The sequence below is a fragment of the Leptonychotes weddellii genome, unplaced genomic scaffold (genome assembly GCF_054177405.1).
Source record: "Leptonychotes weddellii isolate Sample4059 unplaced genomic scaffold, ASM5417740v2 HiC_scaffold_1073, whole genome shotgun sequence".
Lineage (NCBI taxonomy): Eukaryota > Metazoa > Chordata > Mammalia > Carnivora > Phocidae > Leptonychotes > Leptonychotes weddellii.
Window position 1 is genome coordinate 3,654 of NW_027684349.1, and position 11,001 is coordinate 14,654.

At 42.7% G+C, this 11,001-nt stretch overlaps 1 pseudogene; it reads right to left on the bottom strand.

The window, feature by feature from the left end:
- Positions 1-2,342: 2,342 nt before the first annotated feature.
- LOC145718091 (ATP synthase F(0) complex subunit C2, mitochondrial pseudogene) lies at positions 2,343-10,821 on the bottom strand (annotated as a pseudogene).
- Between the last annotated feature and the right edge of the window lie 180 nt (positions 10,822-11,001).

Consider the following 11,001-nt stretch of genomic DNA (forward strand, 5'->3'; position numbering starts at 1 on the left):
AACTAGCAAAAACTAAAATAAAATATGGTGCCAGAAGTCAGGCTACTTCTGAAAGGGGTACACATCATGTTAACATAATGTGGTACTTCAGTACTAGAAACAAATACTGACACGCCAATATTTTCTTTTTTGCTCTCCAACTCTAGTCACTAAGCTCAACAAATTCCTCCTGAAACCAGAGGCCTGATTCTCACTGTCTAGCCAGTTGTTAATCTTCACAGCTGACTTAGCACCACTCCACCTTCTGACAACCATATGTGCTAGGGACAGCCAAGTTTGACAGTAACCAGGAGCTTATGACCAAGTCGGCAGGAGGGCTGTGCCTTCAAGCTTTCTTCTCCTAGGGACGGTCAGTTTTGCCTCCCTGCCAGAAACCATCATGACAGATCAACACATATCCTTTACTGAATCTCGTGGGAGCTACAGAACTCCAAGTCAAGGAGCCCAACTCCACAGACTCTATTTGCTGATGAGACAGCACTAACCAGAATTTGGACAGTCAATTTCCATGGAAGACTGGAGAGGAAAGGAAGATGAAGAAATGGGGTGCAGGAGCAGAGAGGGTTCCACGGAGAAGCTGGGGCTGAAGTGCGCATCAGTGGGTAAGGGCTCCATGCCACAGAGGCCTCACATTGGTGCAGCCTCCAGGGCCCGTGCTGAGATGCTCCTGCTTCCAGCATGCAGGCCCCAAAGAACTCTGGGGCCACTACCCCACCTCCTCTCTCCAAGACAGGTGCAGAGTGAGGCAAGTGCTCTCCCACCCCCACAACCGAACCCTGAGATGCTCACAGGTCCTCCTGTATTAGGGGCTCTTTGGCCAAGCCATGGAAGGAAATGACTATGGGGGCCAGGAAGGCAGAATGGCTAAAGCAAAGAGCATGGAACTCAGATTCAGCCTACCTGGGTTCAATTCTGACTTGAAGTTCAGGCCTTTTTGCTCATCCCTGTAAAACAGGAGCCAATACTTCTGATAATCCAGGAAGCCTGCCTCTAGATATATATACACAAGTCACCAGCTGGTCACTGCATGAGCAGGACATGTAATAACATCACAGCCCTGCTGAACAGCGCCCCCTGGCTCTCAAACACCTGCTAGGTGATCACTGCAGCGTGTCTATGAAAAATTAGATTTTCAGCTTCCTTACCTATTAAAAACAAAACAAAACCTCTTACAAGTCAATAAAATGTGGCCATGCCAATAGAAAAAAATCAGCGAGAGACAATTTGCCAAATACAAATAACGTGTATGCTTATTTAACCTCACTAATAATCAATGACATAAAAAATGGCCATAGAAGCCATATTCTCACATCAGACTGAATAGATAAAAAGAACATTCACGGTGGACCAGGCTTGGAGAAAACCAGTACGCTTATACAGTACTCACGCAAATGTAAATTAGTACCACCTTTCTGAAAGGCAATTTGGAAATATGTATTAAGAAACTTTAAATGGTTCACATCTCCTCTGATCTAGTCATTCCTTGATGAGAAATATACCCAAAGTGGGTATCTAGAGAAATACCTCATTTACATGAGGATGTTCATCATGCCCTTATAAGAAGAAACAACTTATATGATCTACTTAACAAAGATAGGGAAAAACACCAAGCATCCATAGAAAAAAGATTAGCAGGGCACAATAAAAATGTTAGCAGCAGTTATATTCTAGGTAGTAAAATTAAAGGTAGTTTAAATTTTTAAATATTTTCCATCACCTCCACATTTTCCACCAAACAAGTATTGTTTCCATACTTTAAAAAAAGTACCAAATGGATATATCTAAGCCTCTCAACTTCTCTGTGCTGACACCTTTACTGGCTTCCTCCTAAACTTTCTGGCCTGGCCCTCAGGCCTTCCCACTGGGACCCCTCACTTATTCTTGGTCCATCTTTCCAGACACATTCCTGCTCCTTCAGCTCAAATGTCACTACCCCACAAGCTCTCCCTCTGCCCCCGCCCAAGCAGTGCTAAACAAGTCAGAATGACGAGCAAGTCCTAGTCCCACATGGATAACCATAGGAGGCAACATGAGATTCTTCAAAGTAACCAAAACAACCAGCCCGAGGTCAGCTTCCCCAACCACATTATCTATACTGAACTCGTCAAGGCTAAGAGACATTTGTGATGAATGAAGATGGAAATCCTGGGCCAAATTTCCCTGGAAAAAAAAGGGGGCCTTGAAAAATCTCAAACCATCCTGGTTTTCCATCCCCTTTTTGATCCCCTGGACACTAAAAGCCTTTGGTTTTTCAACTTCAAATAATAGCTCATTCTTAGATTTTGGATTTTCTTTTATCTTATTAATACAGTATTTATTTGTCTTCCCTTTATCAAACCCTGAGCCAACCACTTTCCCCAGGCTGCCTGGGGAGGTATAAGAAAAGGAACATACCGGGCAGACGAGACACGGGAGAAAGATGGAGACACAGCTCCTTCACATAGTGAAGAGGATGAGAAAGGCCACCACCAGGCAAAAGAGCCCCATGGCCTCCAAGAGGGCAAAGTCCAGGATGGCGCAGAAGAGCTGTTGCTTCAGAGACAGGTTCCTGACATGACCAATGATGAAATTCCCAAACACAGTCCCAATTCCAGCCCCAGAGCCAGCCATCCCTACCGTGGCAGCCCCAGCCCCAATGAACTTCCCTTGAAATGGCTCTGGTTCAGCTGCGGCTGGGAATAAGTGAGGTCAGGGGACACGGGGCTACCAAGCTGCTGAGGCTCTCATCTGTCAGTGTCTCCAGGTGCTTTTAGCACCGCTGGAGACACTGATCGGCTCAACAGCTGAGAGGTGCTCCTGCCCAAGGGGGTGGAGAGGAACTTCGCACAGACATACATTTTCAGGGGATGAGGGGCTGTGGCAGGAGAACTGCTCCCAGGGCACAAAAGACAGAGAGCTCATATCTTGGATATTTTAAGACCAATGAGAAATGTAAGAGTCATGTGTTAGAACACCAAACCCTGTAATCCGGATAATTCTTCCTGAGACCTAGGAAAGAGGATGTCCAACCACAGCAACTAGGAATCAAGCAGGACCCTCTAGAATGAGGAGATGTTGCTTGTCTGATAAAAAGCCTCTAGAAAAGGTTGATATCTCTGGAAGAAATGGTTCTTTGTCAGCAGTGCTCAAAATAGCTACTCTCCTGTAGTGTGTTTTCAACAGACCACTATGTGAAAATTGAAAATTCTCTGTACAGAGAATTCTGTGGAGCAGATTGGAGCTAGAAATGACAACTGTTCAAGAGAAAACTGAGTCTGGATGACATCCCTGTGAAAAAACAAAGCCCATGTGGCCCTTGCTCTCCCAAAACTATAGGGGGTGACAGACGTCAGCCTTAACACAGCAGACTAGACTGCGGCGGGAGATTCTATTTAAAGTGGCCAGTGAAGGAGACCTTTGCGCTTCTAAACAAACTACCCTCATACTCAAACAGTAGGATGGGACACTACACACCAACAGTCAAAGGGAACACAGAAGATTTATGATTTATGCCTTCAGAGGGAAGCCCCTGGAGAAACTGGCTAAAGGCAATCAGAATGGAGGCCGGCTGGTCAGTCCCCCTGAGCCTGCTTCCATATGTGACATAATGGGACCATTCCTCAACTGATTATTTTTCCACTAACGACCTCTTATTTAGAATACTATATATTATTATTTTGAAGACTGAATTTATCAGTAACTGATACATTTCTCCAAAGAGAAGTGCCCCATCACACTAAGAAACTAGCCATGGCCTCCTTGTTAGGCCCTTCAGGCAGCAGGAGAGAGCTGCCAGGACCTGCACCCCCGCGAGCAAGTGACTGTTCCAACATCTAGGGAATGTACTTTTCTGTTGCAATGGTGGAAAGAGGCTGCATGTGTGATGATTTTTATCTGAAGTCATCTAGTTAAAGCAGCACCACTGCTGGCTATCTTTAACAGGTCATTTCCATAAAATTTCGTAAGAATTAAGATCATCATTTTAGGGGCATCCGGCTGACTCAGTCAGTGGAGCATGTAACTCTTGATCTCAGGGTTGTGGGTTTGAGCCTCATGTTGGGGATAAAGATGACTTTAAGAAAAGGGAGTTGGTGCCTGGGTGGCTCAGTTGGTTAAGCATCTGACTCTTGGTTTTGGCTCAGGTCATGATCTCAGGGTCTTGGGAGCTACTGAGATACAGCGAGTTTTCTAGATATTATTCCTTTGCTTGCCAGACATTTATGGACCACCCACCAACAGATCCTCAAGGCCTGCGCCTGGAGGGTTCTCCCTCTAAGCCACAGGCAGCTACCTGTGCTTGATCCCTGCCCTACTTTCCCATCCTCGGACCTGTGAAACAGTCCCTCTTTTCTCCTTGTCTGGCTGTCAGTGAGCCGGCTGCCTACTACCACCAGAGGAGACCCTCGGCCGCCACAGGTGGACATTTCTACTCTCCACCCTTGTCTTCCCACAGCTTTGCTTCTTCACTGCTTTGTAGAATGCCTGCCAATTTTTCATGGGCATCTTCAGGCCTTTGGAAGTGCTCAAAGTTCTCTGTCCCAACATCTATTCTCCTTTTCTTCCATTATAATAGGAACCCCAGGGCTTAGTCAAGCACATGGCCACCTAGAAAGGGCATTTTCCAGCTTCCCTTGCAGCCAGGCAAGGACATGTGACAGAGTTCTGACCAACAGGGTAGATGCAAAAACAGTGCATTTTCTAGGAAGAGTCCTTACAGGAAAGGAACAGGCCTTTTCTCTCTTTTTCCCTTCTTCCTGTCTGCTGGAATATGGATGTGATGGCTAGAATTCTGCAGCCATCCTGTACTAGGGGTGGAAGTCACACACTCAGGATGATGGAACAGCCAGAGAGAAGGAATCTGAATCCTTGACATGTGAGGAAGAAGTGTATTTATACTTCTATCTTGTTTAAGCCACTATCATTTGTGGTTTTCAGTCACTTGCAGCTTAACAGGACAGCAACTAGTTTTCGGTACAGAAGCCTCAGACTTTGCAGTAATGTTTAAAGAAACAGGTTATAAACACACATAGTACTAGTTATTTCATAAGGTAACAGAGGCTTAAAAATATCATAAGACCGGAACTCCTGAGTGGCTCAGTCAGTTAAGCATCTGCCTTCAGCTCAGGTCATGATCCCAGGGTCCTGGGATCAAGTTCCACATCAGGCTCCCTGCTCAGCAGGGAGTCTGCTTCTCCCTCTGCCTGCAGCTCCCCCTGCTTGCACTCGCTCGCTCTCTCCCTCTCTCTGTCAAATAAATTTTATTTATTTATTATTTTATTTATTAAAAGATTTTATTTATCTTTTTAAAATATATCATAAGAACTTAGCAAAATCCATAAAATGGGAAATATATGAAGGTTTACTGTTCAGAAAAACTTAGGTCCTATCACCTTCTGAGATACCATCTTCCATGAAAAGATTTTTTGGACCACTGTGGGAAATAACGTTGGCAAGGAAATAACATTGTCTGTTCCTCATTCTACTTGACCTCTCCATGGTACTTGACACAGCTGTTCTTTCTTCTCAAAAACTTGTTCTTTCAGGATCTGGTAGCACACCACCCTCTCCTGACTCTTCCCTGATCTCCTACCCAGTGTCCTCTCCTCCATCAGCCAACTCCAATCGAACACAGGTACTTCCCATGATCATCTGTCAACTCTTGCCCTTCTTAATGTCAAGAGCAGAAGCCCAGAATTCAATCAAGAGGAACCATGTTTATCCTTCACCCCAAACACGGAACAACAAAAGTGTTGCAACAGGCTGCTTCTAATGTAAGATCAGCTCAGTCTCTCAAAACTGAAAATTTCCTGTTGATAAAAGCAGACAGAGTACATGCCTTTTGACCTCAATATCCCACTGAAATGAATGTCAATAAGCATAGTAAGGAATAAAACTATGGCCTTTTAGGCAGAAATAGTAAGGGACAGGGACCAACCACATACATGAGATTTCAACAAATTTCTAGATAACAAAGTAGACTGAAGAACTAAGATGGAGGAAAATAAAACAGAAAGTGTAGCCAAGAGCATATACTTCAGAAAGGCTCCAGAGAAAATAGAAGCCCTCTGCCCTCTGCTACTGTGGAGGAGTTCTGGACTGAGATCTGACATACAGGATGGTAGATGAGATTTAGGAGGTTCGGCTCCCCATCTGCTCAACCTAAAATGAAGCCTATCAAGCACCAGGCCCCATCTAAGCACACAGAGGTCTCAGACAAATTCCTAGTCAGGAGAAAGGTAAGCCAAGACACTGCTGCTCATTCTTTCCTTGTCCAAATGGGAAAGCTTATTTGGGTTATCCTGCCCCCTTCAGCCTGACCCTCTTCCACAACTGTCCTTGAAGGGGAGAGGGATGGAAGATAACCTTTAGTGCATGGTAACCAGACCCAGTGAGACTACTGGACATCAAACTGCGATACAGAACTCTGGGCTGCATTCAAGGACTAGCAACTGGATGGGCTTGGTGCCGCCTGCCTTGGGAGTAAGTGGTATGTTCTGCAGACTGGAAGAAAAGACTGGATCAAGCAAGCACACCCTGCAAACCCTCCCCAGTTAGCATTTTCCTGGGAAGACACACAAAGATTGTTAATATGCAAACTACATACAATGCACATGATCCTCAACATGATGTTTTCAGTCAATGTTTATATAGGAAACAAACATTTGTGTCTCAAAAATCCATTTGACTTTTTTTTTTACAGACTTACTTATTTTTAGGGAGAGAGAGTGAATGAGAGCACAGCGGGGTGGGGAGGGCAGGGGCAGAGGGAGAGGGAGAATCTCAGACTCCCCGCTGAGCCCAACGCAGGGCTTGATCCCACAACCCTGAGATTACAACCTGAGCCAAAATCAAGAGTCAGACACATAAATGGCTGAGCCACCTGGGCACCCCCATTTGACATTTTTAACAAAACAATACATGGGGAAATTTTTGAGTTATATTCCAAATAACAGTGGGAGGAGGTCAGAATCATTAAACAGATATCAAATCATTAGTCATAATTCAAAAGGAATGTATGGTCTTCAAAATTACTGGTATTTTGAGAGTGGTCACATTGGCAACATATGCTTTGTGAATATATGATAAGAGGCTTTCTTTTAGGAAAAAAAATGGCCTGATGTCTTATAGCACCATACAAAGAAATTTTTAACGTAACAACCAGGGGTATAATAAAGCTCTATTCTGTAGTTTTTTCATCCTAAAGCATGGTCTACAAGAAGATGAAAGCTTGCCAGTTCAGGAAGCTCTACTACAACACCACCCAAACGTGACTGGGTTACCCAGTCTGACGATCCACTTGATAATGGATCCCATTATTAGGTTGACCATATAAGATATCCTCCAAACTGGGACACTGCAGAGCAAAGGAGAGTATCACCCACCTCATCCACATCCATTAGCAATGACTGCTTCAACCCTTCTCTTCCTTGGTGAGTAATACAGTTCATTAAGGCTGCAGTTCTTGCCTTTTTTTTTTTTTTAAATCTCAAGGCCTCTTTACACTTTTTTAAAAAGATTTTATTTATTTATTTGACAGAGAGAGCGCGCGCACATGCACAAGCAGGTGGGGCAGCAGGCAGAGGGAGAGGACGAAGCAGACTCCCCACTGAGTTGGGAGCCCAACGCGGGGCTTGATCCCAGGACCCTGGGACCATGACCTGAGCCGAAGGCAGATGCTTAACTGACTGAGCCACCCAGGTGCCCCCCTCTTTACGCTATTACTGAAGATCTCAATAGTTGTCTATGTAAGTTACATTAATCAATACTTGCCATTATTAGATATTAAAACAAATTCCCAAAATATAAGAATACACAGTGTGGCAGTTTCTCAAGAAATTAAACACAGAATTACCATATGATCCAGCAATTCCACTTTGGGGTCTATGCCCAAAATAACTGAAAGCAGAGTTCCCAAAAGATATTTATACACCCATGTTCATGGCAGCATTATTCACAATTTGGATTGTTTGCAGGTTGGGGTTACTGCAGAGAACACTGCTTTCAATATTCTAGAACTTGTCTTTTAGTGAACATTATGAACATTATGCACAGATTTCTATCAGGTAATCACCTATGAATATTCATAGGATTTGTATATCCATAGGTTTTATTTAAGATTTTATTTATTTATTTGAGAGAGAGAGAGCACGCACATGAGTGGGGTGGGGTGGAGCAGACGGAGAGGGAAAGAATCTCAAGCAGACTCTAAGCTGAGCGAAGAACCCAGCCCAACACGGGGCTCAATCTCACGACCCTGAGATCACGACCTGAACCGAAACCAAGAGTTGGACACCGAACTGACTGAGACATCCAGATGCCCCTATATATAGCCTTCAGTAAATATTTGCTAGTTTCCAGAGTGGTTGTACCAGTTTATACTCCCACAAACAGCATATGAACTCCACATACTTGCCATCCCTTAGTATTTTCAGTCTTCTTAATCTTAGACATGCTGATGGGTGTACAGTGGAATCTCATTGTGGGTTTTAATTTGCACTTCCCTAATTACTAATGATGTTGGGCACATTTTCATATATTTACTGATCATATGAAGAGCCCATTTAATTGTCTTTTTTATATATTCATTTTGTAGGAATTCTTTACACAGATTCTGGATGAGTCTTGTGTCAAATATATTTTTTATATCTTCTCATCTGTAGACTTCCTTCTCATCTGTAGATTTCCTTTTCATTTAGTTCTTAATTTTGATGTAGCTCTATTTACCAACTCTTTCTTTTACAGTTAGTGTTTTCTTTATTAGGGGCTTTTAAAATATCACTATACCATTATCACACCTATAAAAATTAACAATTTCTTTATATTAAATCTCCAATATTTGAATTTACCCAAAATTTTCAATTTTTTTCATAGCAGCTTGATTGAATCAGGACCCAAATAAGGTCCTGAAATCATTAATATACCTTAAGTCTTTTAATGTGTAGGTTTTATCATATCTATTGCTTCCGCTTTTCTTAAAATGGGGCAAGATGTCTCCTTGCCACATATTTTCTAAAGTAACCAGGTCATTTGTCCAGTGGTGTTTTTCAGTGTGTTCTCTTGTCCCTTGAATTTCCTGTAAACTAGCACTTAGAACTAAAGTATTGATCAGGCTCAAGTATGATTTTTGGACAAGATTCCTCCTCTAATTTGTACCTCCATCAAGAGATACACAGTATCTGGTTGTCTGATGGTAGCAGCATTGATGGTTATGGTCTCATTCTATCAATTCAATGGGGAGTTGAATATATTATTTTTTCATTTATTCTATAAAGAGACACTTCTAACCAAATATCTGGTTACTCTAAGGTACAGTTCCTATGGGAAAAGCATGATAATGTCTCAGAACAACCTCTTTCTAAGCCCCATTATTTAGAGGAGAAAATTGAGGCAAATTACTGGGGGAGCCAGGTTACAAACCAAGCAGTCCAACTAGAAGTCTGTGCTTGTAACCACTAGGCTATAATAATGCCTCTTCTAAAATCAGGAAACAAGGGCGCCTGGGTGGCTCAGTTGGTTAAGCGACTGCCTTCGGCTCAGGTCATGATCCTGGAGTCCCTGGATCGAGTCCCGCATCGGGCTCCCTGCTTGGCGGGGAGACTGCTTCTCCCTCTGACCCTCCCCCCTCTCATGTGCTCTCTCTCATTCTCTCTCTCTCAAATAAATAAATAAAATCTTTTAAAAAAAATAAATAAATAAAATAAAATAAAATCAGGAAACAAGTGAATACTCAGTATGTCTTTGTGGGGAAGGAGAGACCACAAAGATAGACACTCTCGTGCAGTTAGGGTGGCTACAAATTTACAGCAGGAAGGAAATATATTAATTGTATCAAAAGCTTAGACAATGTACATCCCTTTTTAAATCAGCAGTTCTAAACATAGAACTTATCTAAGGATATGCATGTGCAGAAAGGGTTTTTTGTGTTTTGTTTTATTTCAACAAGGATATTTCCTGCAGCTTGCTTATAAGAGCAAAACACTTAAACAACTTAAAAGCCTGACTGGTTCAATAAGTTGAGGTACAGAAACACAATGAAATGACACATAGACATTAAAAATGATGCTGGTTATGTATTTACAGACTTGAACAATGTTTAGGGCATATTCCGAAGTAAAAAAAATGAGTTATAAAACAGTAGTATACATAGTACATGAATGTGCAGTGCATATAAAAAGAAAGGCTACGCACCAAAACATCAACGACAGTGGTTCTCTTTCAATGGCAGGCTTGAGGTGATTTCTTTTCTTTTTGGTGCTTCTACAATGAATATCTTTTTTTTTCATCTGTTTCTTTCATAATAAGAAAAAGTTTGGAATACTGCTTATAAAGAACTTAAAGAACCTTAACGATGTGGGAAAATGCTTCTGAGAGCATAAAAAGGCAAGCTGTCAGATCATACATGGTAACTACTATTACAGCTGTGCTCAACCACATGCATTTGAACAATGGTTGTTTCTCTGCGTGATGGGATTGTTGGTGGGTTTCATTCTCATATGTATACATTTCTGCGATTTCTACAATAAATATACGCCTGATGAAGTAACGAGATGGAGAAGAGCTAAAACAGATTTTGAGAAAATAAGATTTAAACAGGTAGAGGTAGGGAGAGGGGTGACAGGGAAAAAGCACAATTCAGGAGGTGGAAACAGCAAGAGCCAAGATTGATATCACAGGGGTACCAAGCAAGAGGAGGGACTGGGTAAGAGAGACTTTATAGTCTTCTACAGCCATAATTCTTTTTTCTTTTTTCCCCTCTAATTAGTAGGGTGATTTCAGAGCTGTTAGAGGATAGAAAGGACAGATGAACTAGAAGTGACTGAGTACAGGGGCGCCTGGGTGGCTCAGTTGGTTAAGCGACTGCCTTCGGCTCAGGTCATGATCCTGGAGTCCCGGGATCGAGTCCCGCATCGGGCTCCCTGCTCGGCAGGGAGTCTGCTTCTCCCTCTGACCCTCCTCCCTCTCATGCTCTCTGTCTCTCATTCTCTCTCTCTCAAATAAATAAATAAAATCTTAAAAAAAAAA